The 19,594-nt window shown below is 36.1% G+C and overlaps 1 long non-coding RNA gene across 11 annotated transcripts in view; it reads right to left on the reverse strand.

The window, feature by feature from the left end:
• LOC132271756 (uncharacterized) overlaps positions 1 to 19,594 on the reverse strand; it is a 39,775-nt gene that overhangs the window by 12,780 nt on the left and 7,401 nt on the right. For 4 of the 11 annotated variants that reach the window (XR_009469814.1, XR_009469815.1, XR_009469811.1 and 1 more), the window contains exons 3-6: positions 15,092 to 18,559; positions 11,973 to 12,073; positions 5,523 to 8,097; positions 1,343 to 1,556 (exon numbers count right to left, since the gene is read on the reverse strand). This is a non-coding gene — a long non-coding RNA (uncharacterized LOC132271756). The remainder of the gene's footprint in view (positions 1 to 1,342; positions 1,557 to 5,522; positions 8,098 to 11,972; positions 12,074 to 15,091; positions 18,560 to 19,594) is intronic. The other 7 variants (XR_009469813.1, XR_009469810.1, XR_009469812.1 and 4 more) reach the window with 7 other exon arrangements.

Below are 19,594 nucleotides of genomic sequence, written 5' to 3' on the forward strand. Positions count from 1 at the left end.
TTCTTAGGTAGCTAATCATGCAAAAGAACACTTTTTCAGCTTACACGTTGCCACAAAGCATATTTGGACTCTTGTTTCCAACCATAAAGATAACCTTTGGGCTCAATGGGTGAGGACTCGATTGGTTCGGGATAGATGTTTTTTGGACTATGAGCATTCCACAAGCTTGCTCTTCTGGGTAAATGAAAAACAAAACCAGAATTTACAACATACAGCCTCAGTACCAAGAAAACATGTCAATTCATTCATATATATGGATGTGCGCACACACACACACACACACATATATATATATAGAGAGAGAGATAGAGAGAGAGCACTTGTTAGCTGGCCAGCATTTACCTTTGATGCTGCAGACAAAGACTCATTCTACCCATTTTTCCTCTAACAGCTTAAAGCAATCACTGAATGTGACTGACTGCAGTGATCCTTTATAACACAGTAAATTTTTTTTTTTTTGATAAGTAACTTTATGACAGTAAATTACTGAATGTGACCGACTGCGGTGATCCTTTACGTGGTGAGGACTCTTTTTTCCAACCATAAAGATAACCTAAGACGTTTACATCAATTGTTAGCTGGCCAGCATTTACTGTTGATGCTTTTAATTCAGATTTGAGTTCCAATAGCTGCTGCTTATGATTCATAATCAACCACATGCATTTATTTATTTAGTGCTAAAAATACATTATGGAAAATATGTTTCATTGGGAGATGGAAAGAGAGGTTTGTACAATTCAGGAAAAATAAAAGAGGCTTGAACAAGCTGCTAAATCAGCTCTAATACACACATGTTTTTATACAATATACATGTTTAAAATTCACGAATTAAAAGGACTATTATCCTATTATTATTTCAGTAAGATGAAGGACATCTCCCTCTTAATTCACGAATTAAAATCCACTCTAATACCAAGGCAAGGAAGCGCAAATTGGCTATGTAGCAAGTTTTGTTACTTTAGCACACAGTAGGCTCCAACAACACAACATGCCCTTCGAAAGATTTAAAAATGACAGGTTCAATAGGCTTGAAACTGCTTGGCCTGCAGCTTCTTCACTTCCTGACCAAAAATTGACTTAACATAGTTGAATCTTAGCAGTTTGCCTAAAATATTGAAGCAAATCTCACCAAATTTTCCCACCCCTACCAAGCCAAAAACAAGAAAGAAAGGTATTTAGCTTACTTCAGGGAAACCAGATTTATTTTTTCTCTCTTTCAATTCTTAAAATGCCAAGAATGCTTACAAAAACCATAAAAATCATGTAGCACAATTTCCATTTCATTTCACAACAACCAAACAAAGAAATAGAAAATCAACTGCAGGAGATCAAATTTTCACACCTTATCGCCCCACAAGAACTTCAATAGCTGAGCCCTAATCGAACACATGCATTGTTAAGAACTTCAATAGCTGAGCCCTAACCGAACACAGTTGAGCTTCAATAGCGGCTTCAGAAAATCCCACGCTAATTCTGGGTTTTTCCAGTAGATAAACTGCTGCCATATAGTTTGAGAATTCTCAGCAATTATGACTGCTTAAGCTGCTACAAAATGTCTACAAAATGGCAAAAATAATAATAATAATAATGCTGTATCAATACAAATATAAAAAATATATAAAACAGTAGCTAGTTAACATGTTACGGGCAGAAAATAAACAAATAATTATTGAGATGAATCTAGAAACTTCTTAGTTTGATGTCCAATCAAATGATCAAAACAACTACAAAACATTGAAGCCCTACTAACAGGGTAACATGATGTCTATTCCATTAAATTTCAAAATGATATAAACTCAGTTCCCAACAACTTCAAAGAAAATTTGAATTAGGGAGCCATTATTCCAAAATATGTAATATAAAGTAATTTAAGTGCCTCACATCCTAACAAATAGATTAAACCATAAGGAAATAGAAAAAGATAATAAAATTCTAGACAAAAAAAATTGGCTATTAAAAACACAAAAAAAAAAAAAAAAATTAAAAGCTAACAATGGTTCTGCCATTCATTTTATTAAATGCATAATTTTCATTTTTTTTTTTTTTTTTTTTTTGGAAATTGAAGCAAAAACACACTCATTATCCGTAATATGTCCTAGTGGGACTAAAACTCTCCACCTCCCCTTTTGGTTCAGGCTAAGGAATGTGTGTGGGTGGGGGTGTTTGGGGGGGAGAGAGATTGTACCACTGGGCTAGAGGCCCTTTGGTTGTGAAGTGCTTAAGTTGTTACCATAGACACCTCAACAAAAATAAGTGTCATGCAAAGAACACAAGAAGCATTAGTAACTACATCAATAGAAAATAGAAATGGTTTTAACTCTAAACTACTAAAAAGTCACAAGCGCAATAGTGTTCTTTGTGCTAGTTATAGATTACCGTGAAAGCTAGAATATTAGAAAAAGAATTCATCTAAATATTACAATACTTTCATATTTTCATCCGACATTGCTAGTGATAGCGACTAATATTGAGTCTTAACTTGGTACCACATCAACACCTTTATAATGAGACTGAACATCATAAGTTAAAGAGATGACAATAGGCACATCACAAGTTAAAGAGATGACAATAGGCCACTCAATAAAAAAATCTACACACAGTTTGTCTCACTTTTCTATTTTCAGCTCAAAAGACTAGAACACCTTCTGAATAGTGACGAAAGGACTCAGTTGTTTTTTAAGCATTAAACAGATCAATGGACTCACTGAAATTCAAAGAAATGTTGTTGTACAGAATGACCATTTCGCTATTTGAGTTTATAAATTTTTGAAAAATAGTTTGCACTTCGAAATTTCAGTTTAGGCCTCTGCTGCATTGCAGGAGACGAGGAACCTATATACTTAAATTTAAATGGTCACAGGTACTTTTTTTTTTTGGCAAATTACACAAACCACCCCCGAGGTTTCCATCTCTTGCATTCGGATAGAAGTTGGCACAATAAGTTGGTCAACTACCCTTCTAGTTTTATTGACTTGACAGATGACCTTGAACATGAGGGGTAAAAAAATATTTTGACAAAAATAACCTTCTTTATTTGAAATTACTATTTTTAATGTTTAAATTATTTTAATAATAAAAATAAAAAATATATCTCAAATAGTAAAATGACAACATAGTCCACACTTATTAGGGATTTCATAAGACTCGCACCATCTCTCATCAACCACGGTTCCTCCACCATCTCTCATCAACCACGGTGCCGCCACCGCCACCATCTCTCTGTATCCACTGCCACAACCACCATCTCGTCGAATTGTTCCACCTCTTACCACCATTACTCATCACCACCACCATCCACAACTAGGGCTACAACCACCCCCAAATTTTTCTTCTTCCCTTTCTTGCACACACACACATATATACATATATACAGAGAATTACTCATCACCACCACCGTCCACAACTAGGGCTACAACCACCCCTAAATTTTGCTTCTTCCCTTCCTTGCACAAACACATATATATACATATACACAGAGAAATGAAATTGCTTCTTCCCTACCCACGCGAAATTACCGGTGGCGAAGAGATCGAAGATCTATGTTCACCGCAATTGTCGAAATTGTTGGCATCACCAAGCAAATCTTTATTGCCACTGCAATCGTCGATCATGCCTCTAATTCGCGAGCGGTGGTGGTGGTTCTGATTGTTGGTGGTGATAGCGGTGGTGGGTTTCGCTGATTCTTGAGCAGTGGTGGCTTTTTCCTCTGATCTCGTCGCTTCTGATCAACGGCAATGGTGGTGGCTGCTTCTAATTGTTGCTGGCGATAGCGGTGGTATGGTGGGCTTCTCATGAAGGGGGCGGTGATGGTGGTAGGTGGTGTTAGGACAGAGAGGGTGTGTGAGGGATAGAGATAGGGACATAGACAGAGGGTACGGTGGGTTATAGAGGGTTTGAGTGGCAAAAATTAAACTAGCCAATACACAATATTCTTTATTTTTTTCATTAAAAACAAATACTTTAATTTTAAGGTCAAAAATGTAAATTTATATTAATCCCTGTGGTCAAACGGTCAATATGAACCACTCTGTTATATTGGTATAACTTCTATCCTAATGAAAGAGATGGAAACCTCGGGGGTTGTTGGTGTAATTTGCCCCCCCCCCCCCCCCCCCCCCCCCCCCCCTCTTCTTTTATCTAATTTACCAATTAAGGAAAAGCTCTGAAATTAACATGACCATATAAAGCTCAAATTAGTGGAGTCCATAATTGTGTTAAGTATACTGAGAATGATTTTTGCCACTTTAGTAAAAGGCTAAAATTCATGCCAACATGCAATTTCATAATCCAACAAATGGAGACTTGCTTCTACTCCAAGAGAGAGAACAAAACTTATTCACACCCAAATAAATAATAATTATTGCATTTTCTCAGTGCCTGCATCATGTTTACACCAAAATAAGAATCACTAAACCAATTTCTAGAAGATAAGGAAAAGTATAAATAAAAAAGGAAGAATATCAGCTATAAGGATTTATCAATCTATATAACAATCTATGCTTTCAAAAAGCAACATCAGATAAGAACACCTAATGAGTACACATCAGTGTGTTTATGAGCTGCATAATTGTGCAGATTTGTCTGCAATAAGAATCATGTTGAAGGATATATGAAAGTTGCCCCTTTAACAGCTTAAGCTTTTGGAGTAGATGGTTGCTAACATTGTATCAGAGCCAAAGGTCTCGGGAGTTCAAACCTCACCGTCACCCTAATTAAAAATTTTTTTGAAAAATACGTGTTGGACCAAAAAGAAGGCCACACGTGAGGGGGCATGTTGAAGGATATATATATAAAAGTTGCACCCTCTCTAACAGCTTAAGCTTTTGGAGTACATGGTTGCTAACAAATCATATATAGAGGCATTTGACCCCTACAGACAAACTTACCCCGGTGGCAGAAACAGATAAAAAGAAGGGCATAACTAAACAAAATCCGAAAAATACTGTGTTATCCACAGGACACCTTTTAAGGCTACTCAAGATGTTCTAATTTTTCTTTTATTAGATACAAAACTGGAAAACCAATGGTGTATGCTTCTGACCTGCATTACCCATCAACAGATCATGTCGATTGCAGGGCACTAAGCTTCCCTGGTGTATGCTTCTTTTACCAGGAGAAAAGGAGGTGAACTCCATGTACAAGACTCTATCCTAACAAAATATCTATTATCCTCACCATCGGAATAACTTCTCTTGGCATTATTCTAAAGCATCAAAACACACGTGTCATAAAGTCAAGTATGATGAGATAAATTTTCTTCCAAGATTGATAACTCCTAGATGTTGCACTTGTTTATAATAGATACATTAAATGAAATATGTACGTATGAAAGTGTAAATTTCATTTAACATAAAGAAAAACCAGATCAATCATTTTTTCTCCTCATTCTCTCTCTTTCAACTCTTCAAATGCAAATAGTTCATGCAAAAACCATAAACATCAGATAGCACAATTTCCATTTCATTTCAAAACAACCAGACAGAGTAATGGAAAATCTTGTGCAGGAAATCAAAATTTCTTACCTTATTGCCCACAGGAAATCAATCTGCCCAAATCGAACACATGCATTGATGAGAACTCCAACAGTTGAGCCCCAATCAAACACAGTTGAGCTTCAATAGCTGCTTTAGGTTCTGATTTGAGATCCAATAGCTGCTTATCCTTCATAATCGACTACATGCATCGATTAATTTCAGCCCTTAACAGCACAAATATGGCAAATATATTTTTAAGAGGGATAGAAATAGAGTTCAGTACATGCTGATAAATCAGCTCTAATACATACATATGTAGAGAGAGAAAGAGTTGACATTGATTTTCCACTTACAGGACAATGTATTTCAATGAAAATTCTGTATTCTTGCTATGAAGTGAGAGGAGAGAGAGCTAGAGAGAGAATGACTACAAAAGAGAAATAAGAGTAATCTATGAGAGAAGATAAGAGTCAAAGAGACATTCTAAGAGAGAGAGAGAGACTGGGAGAGACTAGAGAGAGAGACATTCTAAGAGTAATGAAGCCTCTATTGTTTGAGAGCCAAAAATAGGTAGCTTTGCCAGTGAGTTTCTTTTCTTCATAGCATTCGCCAGAGGTCCCTAAATACTTATAAATTTATTGAAAAGTGTTACTCAATAGGACAATGATGTGCTTCGAATACCAAGGGACAATGCCATTTCATATTCAGACTCATCACATGAAGAGAGGGAAATAGTGTGTGTGAGAGAGTGTTTTTAGCCCTAGATTTTGATTTTTGAGTGCCTCAAAACACTGTTATTCATAAAAGAAAGAAAGAGTTGTTACAAGATATTATCAAGGTTTTTAATTCGGATGTTATGATTTTTTTTTCAAAATAATTCGAATCTCATTAGAAGCATGTTAGTGAAAGCAGAGATGATAATATGAGCAAAGAAATACATATTAATAGAGCATGCTAGTGAATTTGACTACTATATGTTAAAAATAATGTGCAAATTTAACAATATATATACAACAATATTTAAAAACATGATTTTCTCTTTGATAACGAGGAATGAAGTTTGGGTTGTGTGCCAGTTCCATGTCAAATTGATAAAAGAAAAAGGTTGCCATGCATGCATGATTTAATCATAAGATATTTAATAAATATGAATTGGATTTTTTTTTTTTTTTTTTTTTTTTGAAGGCTGTTTTAGTATATAATGCATTATCTTCAATTTTGTATACACCCTATCATTCAAGTTTTCACCGGCAAATAGATATACCTCCCTTTTAATTTATAGTTGGGTGTTTATGTGTATCACGTTAGACTAACGTGAATATCTTAGTGTAAAGATTACATGCAAAGTACAAAATTCGGTTATTTAACATAACCTATGGTTTAGGATTGGTTAAAAATGGTTAATAAACTGCATTGGATTACAATACATGCGTGAATGGGGATGTGTTGGTTTGACCATACAACGCAACCCCGTGTAAGAACTCGTTTGGCATTGCAGTTAGAAAAAATAAGCGCTTTCACAACTGGAGCGGTAGAAAAATTACATTTGGTGAAAAATATAGTAGGTGTTTGATGACATGTACTCTTTATAATTAAATTATTTTTAAATTTGTTTGGTAATAATATTTTTAAAACACTTGTATTGCTAATTTTACAATAATATCTTTTAATACAAAATTAACTATATTTGATATATAATTTTAACTTTATAAAAGAATGGCTGAGATTGTCTTTGTAAAAAATAAAAAAAGGATAAAATTGTCTAAGAAAAAATAATTACCTAAAATATACAACCTATACTCAAAACGCGATTTGAAAAGTTCATAAGTCTAACTTCATTCAAAATCTCTAGTAAACTAAAATTGGTAACCATTAAATACCAAAAAGGCCTATATGTAATTTAATTTTTTAAAATAAAAACGTTTTTTAGGCAATTAAAAATCAACCTCAAACCGACTCTAAATGGGATTGAAAGTGCCGATTCAAGAATCAAGCTCGATAAATACGGTCAGACTCGGTCCAAAAGTATCGAGGGACATACTGTCTAAGGTTTGGTCCAGTAGTCTTTTAAAAAGTGTTGTACGGACCTGAGGATGCTTTCACAAAATTTTTGTTAATTTTATTTAGACTTCGTTTTTTTAGAATTTTTTAATTTAATTTTGCTATAAGTAAATAAGAAGGACATTAGAAATCAAGTGGGTTCCTCCAAGTACAAAGTTAGATACATGAAACAATGCTATATAATTTAAATTATATACAAAATTTTCTATTTCTATTTCTATTACTAGGAATACGTGTTTTTCTTAGGTAGCTAATCATGCAGAAGAACACTTTTTCAGCTTACACGTTGCCACCACAGCATATTTGGACTCTTGTTTCCAACCATAAACATAACCTTTGGGCTCAATGGGTGAGGACTCAATTGGTTCGGGATAGATGTTTTTTGGACTATGAGCTTTCCACAAGCTTGCTCTCCTAGGTTTTTTGGACTCAATTGATTCTGGGTTTTTTGGACTCAATTGCTCTTCCAGGATATATTTCTGGGTTTTCCCAGCAGATAAACTGCTGCCATATAGTTTCAGAATTCTCAGCAATTATGACTGCTTAAGCTGCTACAAAATGTCTACAAAATGCAAAAAAATATAATGATGTATCAATACAAATATAAAAAATATATAAAACAGTAGCTAGTTGACATGTTACTGGCAGAAACTAAAAACATAATTACTGAGATGAATCTAGAAACTTCTTAGTTTGATGTCCACTCAAATGATCAAAACAACTAAAAAAATTGAAGCCCTACTAACAGGTAACATGATGTCTATTCCATTAAATTTCAAAATGATATAAACTCAGTTCCCAACAAGTTCAAAGAAAATTTGAATTAGGGAGCAATTATTCCAAAATATGTACTATAAAGTAGTTTAACTGCCTCACATCCTAACATATAGATTAAACCATAAGGAAATAGAAAAACATAAGGGGAAAGTCTGAAAAACACCCCTGTGGTTTTCAATTTGTGCGAATTACACCCTTTTTGTTCGATTTGTTTATATAAATCCATACTAGATATAAAAATGTGCAATTAAGCACCTCCGGTGAGAATTCCGGTGAAAATTCCGGTGAGTTGGTCATGTGCATGGCACATGACCATTTTAAACCCTTTATTCCCAAAATTGCCCTTTTATATTTCTTTACTACCCCTCACCATATATATATATGTATATATTTGTATATCGTATTTTTTTATAGTTTGCAGTTAGAGCGCCCAATTGATGACGAGTCCTTGTGGACTTCACCATTAGAGCTTGACATGGTGAGAACATGCCATTCTTACTCGAACACAACTGAAAACCACAACCCAATTAATATTACTAACATCATAAAGAGAAGAAGAAATACCCGTTTTTATGTTATGTTATGTAACTGGAAAGAGGTTGGGAGGAGAGAAAGTGGTTTACCTGAGAAGGGGTGACAGGAGAGAGATTAGAGGCAGCCATGGAGCATAAAGGGTAAGTTCAGAGTTGAGAACGAGAATAGAGATGGAGGCAATTAGGGAGGCTGAAATGATTTGCCCTAAAAAAAATTCATAAAAAATTTCACCAAATAGGATTTAGTTTGCAAAACAAGAATTATAGACCTTGATTAGTTGATTTAGAAAAAAAATTAAAACAAAACCCATAAATACAAGTTAGCAATTGCACCGGGGGGGCGGGGGGGGGGGGGGGGGGGGGGGGGGGGAAGCTTGAGAGTTGAGAGACAGCGTGAAGCTTGCGAACGGTGAACCCGAACTGGAACAGCAGGCAATGGAAACTGAAAAACATGGGTTTTGATTTTTTGAACAATCCAAAATGATATGCCGATATGGGTTTTGATATAGGTAATAGGTTTTGAACTTTTGATTCTTGCCGACAGATAGATAAACTGAAATATATGGGTTCTGAACTTCTGATTCTCGTAGATTTTGTAGTTTGTAGTTGCAGAGAGAGGGCAAGTTTAGAGTCGAGAACGAGAATAGAGATGGAGTATTGATAGAGGGCTATTTTAGTCCCATTTTTTGGTTATTTTATTATTATTTTTAAATCATAGATAGAGGGCTATTTTAGTCTTTTTGTAGCTCCGGTACCGGTCAATAGAGGTCAACGCCCAAAATGCACTAATCCAAACCATTTTTAAAGTATAGGAGAGGTGAACAAACAATGGGGGGTTATACGCACAATATCGATCTCACAAGGGTGTAAAGCGCACGCGAGCCAAAGCATAACAAAATTCTAGACAACAATTCTGCATGTGTTATCCTATTCTTCAAGCAACCAGAAAATAGACTATTAAAAACACAAATAAAATAATAATAATAATAAAATAAAATAAAGCTAACAATGGTTCTGCCATTCATTTTAACAAATGCATAATTTACTCTTCTTTTTCTTTTTCTTTTTCTTTTTTTTTTTTGTTTGGAAATTAAAGCAAAAACGCACTCATTATCCGTAATTTGTCCCTAGTGGGACTAAAACTCTCAACCTCCCCTTTTGGTTCAGGCTAAGGAATGTGTGTGTGTGGGTGGGGGTGTTTGGGGGAGAGAGAGATTGTACCATTGGGTTAGAGGCCCTTTGGTTGTGAAGTGCATAAGTTGTTACCATAGACACCTCAACAAAAATAAGTGTCATGCAAAGAACACATGAAGCATTAGTAACTACATCAATAGAAAATAGAAATGGTTTTAACTCTAAACTACTAAAAAGTCACAAGCTCAATAGTGTTCTTTGTGCTAGTTATAGATTACCGTGAAAGCTAGAATATTAGCAAAAGAATTCATCTAAATATTACAATACTTTCATATTTTCATCCGGCATTGCTAGTGATAGCGACTAATATTGAGTCTTAGCTTGGTACCACATCAACACCTTTATAATGAGACTGAACATCATAAGTTAAAGAAATGACAATTGGCCACTCAATAAAAAAATCTAGACACAGTTTGTCTCACTTTTCTATTTTCAGCTCAAAAGACTAGAACGCCTTCTGAATAGTGAGGAAAGGACTCGGTTGTTTTTTAAGCATTAAACAGATCAATGGACTCACTGAAATTCAAAGAAATGTTGTTGTACCAAATGACCATTTCGTTATTTGAGTTCATAAATTTTTGAAAAATAGTTTGCATTTTGAAATTTTAGTTTAGGCCTCTGCTACACTGCAAGAGACGAGGAACCTATATACTTAAATTTAAATGGTCACAAGCACTGTTTATTCCCTCCCACCCACCCCCCCAAATCTAATTTACCAATTAAGGAAAAGCTCTGAAATTAACACGACCATATAAAGCTCAAATTAGAGGAGTCCATAATTGTGTTAAGTATACTGAGAATGATTTTTGCCGTTGGTAGTAAAAGGCTAAAATTCATGTCAACATGCAATTTCATAATCCAATAAATGGAGACTTGCTTATAGTCCAAGAGAGAGAACAAAACTTATTCACACCCAAATAAACAATAATTATTGCATTTTCTCAGTGCCTGCATCATGTTTACACCAAAATAAGAATCACTAAACCAATTTCTAGAAGATAAGGAAAACTATAAATAAAAAAGGAAGAATATCAACTATAAGGATTTATCAATCTATATAACAATCTATGCTTTCAAAAATCAACATCAGATAAGAACACCTAATGAGTACACATCAGTGTGTTTACGAGCTGTAAAATTGTGCAGAATTGTCTGCAATAAGAATCATGTTGAAGGATATATATAAAAGTTGCACCCTCTAACAGCATAAGCTTTTGGAGTAGATAGTTTCTAACATCGTATCAGAGCCAAAGGTCTCGAGTTCAAACCTCACCGTCACCCTAATTAAAAAAAAAAAAAAATTCAAAAACACTTGTTGGACCAAAAAGAAGGCCACGTGACAAAATCCGAAAAATACTGTGTTATCCACAGGACACCTTTTAAGGCTGCTCAAGAAGTTCTAATTTTTCTTTTATTAGATACAAAACTGGAAAACCAATGGTGTATGCTTTTGACCTGCATTACTTATCAGCAGATCATGTCGATTGCAGGGCACTAAGCTTCCTTGGTGTATGCTTCTTTTACCAGGAGAAAAGGAGGTGAACTCCATGTACAAAACTCTATCCTAACGAAATATCTATTATCCTCACCATCGGAATAACTTCTCTTGGCATTATTCCAAAGCATCAAAACACGTGTCGAAAGTCACGTATGATGAGATAAATTTTCTTCCGAGATTGATAACTCCTAGATGTTGCACTTGTTTATAATAGATACATTAAATGAAATATGTATCTATGAAAGTGCAAATTACATTTAACATAAAAGAAAACCAGATTAATCATTTTTTCCCCTCAATCTTTCTCTTTCAACTCTTCAAATGCAAAGAGTTCATACAAAAAGCATAAACATCATCTAGCACAATTTCCATTTCATTTCAAAACAACCAGACAGAGAAATAGAAAATCTTGTGCAGGGAATCAAAATTTCTTACCTTATTGCCCGCATGAAATCAGTCTACCCAAATCGAACACATGTTCATTGATGAGAACTCCAATAGTTGAGCTCCAATGGCTGCATATCCTTCATAATCGACTACATGCATAGATTAATTTTAGCCCTTTTTTATAATTAATTAATTTTAGCCCATAGCAGCACAAATATGGCAAGTATATTTTAAAGAGGGATAGAAATAGAGTTCAGTATATGCTGATAAATCAGCTCTAATAAACACATATGTAGAGAGAGAAAGAAAGAGTCGACATTGATTTTCCACTTACACGACTATGTATTTCAATGAAAATTCTGTATTCTAACTATGAAGTGAGAAAAGAGAGAGAGCTAGAGAGAGAATGACTACAAAAGAGAAATAAGATTAATCTATGAGAGAAAATAGAGTCAGAGAGACATTCTAAGAGATAGATAGAGACTGAGAGAGACTAGAGAGAAGGGTTTAGTGCAGGAAAAATAAGTTTCACATGAGTACTTTGGGTAATTAGAGGAAAGTTAATAAAATAGTTTGAGCAGCAGTCCAATTATCTCTTAGGCAGCGATTAGAGAAAAAGGCTAGCATAAAGGGACTCCTGTATATTTACCGAAAGAAAGAGGGAAAAAAAAAAAAAGAAAGAATAAGTCAGGCTCCTGCAGCAGTTTATTTAGATCGCTACTATACATCCGCCATCATTTCCTCATTAACTTGCAGCGAGGATATGTGATGAATTCAGTGCTAAGATTCTTGTATGCAAAGAGAACAATAAATGAAAGCAAAACTCAGAATTCATTGAACAAGTCAGGCTCATAGTAAATTTCTTGTGTTACAGCAATTATCCAGATCGCCGGATGAAAATTCTCACTGCAGGAATCACTCAATCTAGCAATCACACATGCACAACACCATCTTTCATGCACGGAAAAGTTTTTGGAAAAGGTTACTAGCAGATCCAGGACATACAAGGGATGAGGGACTAATTTAAAGAAAGAGAGAGAAAACATGCGTAATATATAAATAATAATAATAATAATTGATCATTGGAGGTACAGCCTGAAAAGCCACTAATCATTTGTTAGGAAGGTGGTTACTCAAGTTGTTCAGTTTTGGCCTCTGCAACTTTCATCATTAACGGAATGATATCAGAAAGACCAAGGTCTGAACTTAAAATTAGCTCTAAACATCTAAACCAGATACCAAATCTAAAGCAGCAACCCAACGCATCGGTAACTGAGATATTATATATAAATTTGGCAAAGCATATTAATAAAGAATATCTAAGCAATCTTCACATGCTTTAAAGAACTACTGTGACAGCCATACAAATAATAATAATTAAAAAAAAAAAGGGGAATCAGTTTTGGCATCACAAGTGAACACGACTACTCATTAATCAATCGCTCAACAATATGCTAAACATTGATCAGCAATAGATTTACATTCAACCGAACTCAAACATTGATCAGCAATAGATTTACTTTCAACCACAATCAGATCCATTATTATCAAGCCCTCCAGAGTAAATTCAAGACATGCCAGGGATTTTAAAAAATAAAAAACCCAAAGAACTACATAGGTTTCCTTCATGAATGTCATCCAATTCTTTAGTACATGAAAAGGATTCCACATTTGATCATGAAAAGGATTCCACATTTGACCAAACTTAATTATAAACAGGCAACCTCAGGAAACTACCATGTAACTACCAATCAAGCAAGGCTACTAGGCGACAACCCGGCAAGGCTCTTTCATCATACACTGAAGGTAACAAATTGTGACAAGTTTGAGAAATGTCATCGACACACCAAACACTAGAAACAAAGATTGACGAAAAATATACACAAACTACGAAAAAAAACAGAAAAAATAAGATAGAGAGAGTTGTCAGGATTCACCATTTTTGCACGACAAGATTTGGTTCTCTCTTGCGATTAGGGTTTAAGAATGTCGAAGCGTAAACCCTAAAAACTATGGCAGCCCCAGTCGTGCTCGAGAAAAGTGTGATTATATATTAGGTTGTTAAATGCTTGGAGACACCATCGTCTGTTGTTGACATTCTACCAAACGGCACCATATATATCAAGCCTAGTTACTCATGTGCTAATGTGCTTTTCTAAGGTCTACCCCCAAGGAAAATCTAAACCCTAGCCCACCGTGCGTGTAGCCCAACCCACAAAAGTAATTTGGATAATAAAAAATAAGTTTATCACTATAGGCCTCACTGAAATTCATTTATCACTATACATTTATCACTCTAATGAGGAAAGGACTCAATTGTTTTTTAAGCATTAAACAGATCAATGGACTCACTGAAATTCAAAGAAATGTTGTACCACATGACCATTTCACCATTTGAGTTTATAAATTAGAGATAGTTCGCATTTTGAAATTTCAGTTTAGACCTCTGCTAAATTGCAGGGGAGGAAAAATCTATACACTTAAATTTAAATGGTCACAAGCACTTAATATTTTTCCTTCTTTTACTCACCATCGGAATAACTTCGAAAATACTAAACCAAATCCGAAAATACGCTGCGTTAGTCCACAGGACACCTTTTAAGGCTACTCAACAAGTTCTAACTTTTCTTTTATTCGATACAAAATTGGAAAATTCTGCCAATGCCAAACCAATGGTTACGTTATGATCTGTATTACTTGTCAGTATGTCGATTGCAAGTCACTAAGGTTCCTTGGTGTATGCTTCTAACTTTTATCAAATTCTATTTACCAGGAGAAAAGGAGGTGAACTCCATGGCATTATTCCAAAGCATCAAAACACAAGTGTCGTAAAGTCATGTATGATGACTGATGAGATAAATTTTCTTCTCAGATTGATAACTACTTAGATAACCATATTCACACTAAAGCTATAAAATTGAATTTTAAATGTTGCCCTTGTTTAAATAACTCTACTATCCAACCTATACTACATTAAATGAAATATGTAGTGTAAATTACGATAAACATAAAGGAAAACTAGATCAATCAATTTTTTTCCCACAATCTCTCTCTCTCAACCCTTCAAATGCAAAGAGTTCATACAAAAACCATAAACATCATCTAGCACAATTTCAATTTTATTTCAAAACAACCAAACAGATAAATAGAAAATCAAATTTTCTCACCTTATTATCCGCAAGAAATCAGTCGGCCCAAATCGAAAGAACTTCCATAGCTAAGCCCCAATCAAACACAGTTGAGCTTCAATAGCTGCTTTAGACTCCAATTTTTTTTTTTTTTTTTTTTTTTGTAAGTAAAAATTTTATAAAAAACGCTCAAAAGGAGAGCGGAACCCAAGGAAACACAAAGGCCAAAAAACGCCTCAAGCCTTCAAAGAGGCCGAAAAAGAAACAATCTCCTCAAAAGATCTATAACCTCTCCCTTAAACCCAACAAAAAAGGTTGGAAATAATAGAGAACTTAAGCATAGAGACAGGAGACAGGCTTCTCCTTTCCATCGAAATATCTCCGATTTCTCTCCAGCCAAATGCACCACTAAATACAAAGAAGAGTAGCCCTCCAGGCATCCTGAATGAGAGCCCCCACTGAAAAGCCTCTCCAAGCCTCAATCAACCCTCTAGTGGAACAAGGCATAACCCAGGGAACCCCAAACAAACCAAGCATCAAAACCCAACAGTCTCTGGCCACAGTGCAATGCAACAAAAGATAATCAACCGTCTCCTCCCCACTCAAGCACAAGTAACAACGATTAATCACCACTTGATTCCTCCTTCTCAAATTATCCTGGGTTAAAATCTTTCCCAAAATAGAAGTCCAAGCAAAGAAGGACACTTTGAGGGGGGCCTTAGAATGCCATATAGACTTCTAAGGGAAAGGCCCCCACCATCAACCGTAAGACACCTAAAAAAAGACCTAACCTTGAACCGACCCTAAGAGTTAGGATCCCAAAGCCAACCATCCGAATCACCATCTGTGATCACCTGGCTATACAAAACCTCCAACAAACGATAAACGTCCTCAATCTCCCAATCCTGAAAGTGCCTCCTAAACTGAACATCTCAAGCCAGTCTCCTGTTATCAAGATAATAACAGTCAACCACCATGGCCTGTATATGAGAAGCAATCCTGAAAAGACGTGGGAAAGAGAGAGCAAGAGAAAACTCCCCACACCAAACATCCTCCCAAAATCTAATCCTCCTACCATCCCTGATCCGAAAGTGAACATGTTTGCAAAAGTCATCCCACCCCTTCCGAATGAAAGTCCAAAGCGCCACCCCCCTAGGACCACGCACCTCAAAAGAATACCACCCTCCGCTGCTCTCCCCAAATTTGCTTGCGATAACTCTCCTCCAAAGCCAATGCCTCTCAACCCCGAACCTCCAAAGCCATTTCCCGAGAAGAGCCTTATTGAAAGGCAATAACCTCCTAAACCCTAAACCTCCACATCGAATCGGACAACAAACCTGTTCCCAACGAACCAAATGGTACTTAAACTCCTGTCCTCCCCCCCTCCCCAAAGAAAATTACGCTGCAACCTCTCAATTCTCTCAGCCATAGAAGAAGGGATCTGAAAAAGAGAGATGAAATAAGTGGGGAGGCTAGAAAGGGTGATCTTAATCAGAGTGACCCTCCCACCCTTAGAAAGATACTGCTTCTTCCAACTTGCTAGTCTCTTCTCAAATCGATCCACAACCAGGTCCCAACACCTGACACATCTCGAAGGGACTCCAAGAGGCAACCCTAAGTAAGAAATGGGAAAAAAGACCAGTGCGACATCCAAGAATTTGAGCAAACATCTTAATCTCAGGAACCTCCCCAACCGGAACTAGAACGCTCTTACCAACATCCATCTTGAGCCCAGAAACAACTTGGAACCAAATCAAAACACATCTCAAATATCTCAGTTGAGATGCTTCTGCATCACAAAGAACTAAAGTATCATCCGCAAACATAGTGGGAGATTTCCAACTGACAAGCAACATCTCTGCCCACCCGAAATCCTCTCAAAAACCCCAAATCAATAGCTTTCTTCAACAATCTACTAAGAGCCTCCATCACAAAAAGGAACAGGAAAGGAGAAAGTGGATCCCCTTGCCTCAATCCCCTCGAACTAGCAAAAACCCCCGACGGGGCACCATTCACAAGGGCAGAGAAACGAGCGCTAGAGATACAAAAATGGATCCATCTCCTCCATCTCTCACCAAACCCCATCCTCTCCAAGAAGTAGAGGAGGAAGTTCCAATTCACATGGTCGTACGCCTTCTCAATATCCAGCTTGCACAAAACACTCGGAATCCCACTGCTCAATCTGGAGTCCACACATTCACTAGCAATAAGAACTGAATCCAAAATCTGACGACCTCCCACAAAGGCATTCTGAGAGTCAGAAATGACTCCATCCAGAGCCTTCCTCAACCTAGATGCCAAGACTTTTGTAATCAACTTATAAAAGCAACCCACCAAGCTAATAGGGCAAAAATCCCTAACATCCAGCGCCCCTCCCTTTTTCGGAATGAGAGCAATAAAAGTGGCATTCAAACTCTTATCAAAAGAGCCCTGAGAATGAAAGGCATTGAAAGAACCCATCACCTCCTCTTGAACCACTTCCCAACACTCCAGAAGGAATCTCATTGTAAAACCATCAGGACCTGGGGCTTTATCCCCATTACAGCTCTTCAAAGCGGGCAAAACTTCCTCTTCCGAAAATGGCTCCTCCAAAATAGAGCTCTCCTCACTCGAAATAGAATCAAAATGAAGCCCCGCAAGAAAAGGTCTCCACCCAGACGGTTCAATGAACAACATCGAAAAGTACTCAGCAAAACCTTTACAAATCTCCTCCTCCTTACACAACACCTCCCCATCCACCCGAATCCTCCCAATGTGATTGCCCCTTCTATGAGCATTGGCCAGTCTATGAAAAAACTTCGTGTTATTGTCACCTTCCTTAAGCCACAACGCTCTAGACTTTTACCTCCACGAAATCTCCTCCTATAGGTGCTTATGCTTCATAATCGACTACATGCAATGGTTAATTTTAGTCCTAACAACATAGGTATGGCAAATATTTTTTTAAGCAAGAGTTCGGTACATACTGATAAATTAGCTCTAATACACATATTTATATATGTATAATATGTTTATATGTAGAGAGAGAAAGAAAGAGTTGACATTGATTTTCCAGTTAAAGGACTGGACTACGTATTTCAATGAAAATTCTATATTCTTGCGATGAAGTGAGAGAAGAGAGAGAGCTAGAGAGAGGGTGACTGCAAGAGAGAAACAAGAGTAATCTATGAGAGAAGATAGAGCAATAGAGTAATTCTCAGAGATAGATGATTGTTCTATAAATTTCTTTGGGCTTGAACAGTTTTGTGCGTAGTGCGAGAGAGAGGAGAGACGGGTGTAGAGCAGGAAAGATAAGTTTCACGGAAGAGTACTTCGGGTAACTGGGGGGAAATTAACAAAATAGTTTCAGCAGCGGTCACAATATCTCTTAGGCAGCAATTAAGATAAAAAGGCTGGCATAAAGGGGCTCCTGCAGCGGTTTATTTATACCACTGCTATACATCTACCATCATTTCCTCATTAACTTGCAGTAAGTATATATGATGGATTTAGTGCCAAGATACTTGCCTGCAAAGAGAACAATAGATAAAAGCAAAACTCAGAATTCATTATAAAGTCGGGCTCATAGTACTGACAAAAGAAAATATACATACTTGCAGGAACCACTCAATCTAGCAAACCGCACATACACATGCACGAAAAAGTTTTTGGAAAAGAGTTCATAGCAGATCCGGGACATACAAGAAACCAGTAAACATGTGTTAAACAAGTCGTTCGGTTTTGGCCTCGGCAGCTTTCACCATTAACAGAATGATAGCAGAAGTACCAAGTTGTGCACTGAAATTAGATCTAATCATCTAAACCAGTAACCCAAATCTAAAGAATATATATATAAATTTGGCAAAGCATTTTTATCTTCACATGCTTTAAAGAACTACTGTGACAGATATACAAATAAAAACCTATACAGGGGAATCAATCAAATTATCTGCTGCTGATCAGTTTTGGCATCATAAGTGAAGACGACTACTCGTTAACCGAGTAGCTCAATAATAAGCTATTCATTCATCAGCAATAGATTTACATTCAACCAAACTCAGATCCATTATTATGATCAAGCCCTCAAGAGTAAATCAAGACATGTCAGGGAATTTAAAAAATAAAAAATTCAAACAACTACATAGGCTTACTTCATGAATGTCATCCAATTCTTTAGTACATGAAAAGGAATCCACATTTGACTATACTTAATTACACTCTGGCAACCTCAAGAAATTGCCATACCATGTAACTAGCAAGCAAGGCTACTTGCCTGCAACCCAGCAGATCAAATATAAGAAAAATGTGGTCTAAAGAAAAGAAAATATATATATATATATATATATATATATTCTAGCTCAGGAAATATTTATAATACAAATAAAGAAATGAGAAACAACCACAATAATATTTAATTAAAGGTCTTGCAAGCTTGATCTCACATTTTGATACAACAAGAGATAAAAATAGATTACTTTACCACAAAATAATAAGCAAAAAAAAAAAAACTAAATTAAATTAGATTTGACCAAAAGACAATCCAAAAACGAATTAAGTCTAATA

The sequence above is a fragment of the Cornus florida genome, unplaced genomic scaffold (assembly GCF_030987335.1).
Source record: "Cornus florida cultivar Cherokee Brave unplaced genomic scaffold, ASM3098733v1 CherokeeBrave_3.0.0_Hap2_Chr08, whole genome shotgun sequence".
Lineage (NCBI taxonomy): Eukaryota > Viridiplantae > Streptophyta > Magnoliopsida > Cornales > Cornaceae > Cornus > Cornus florida.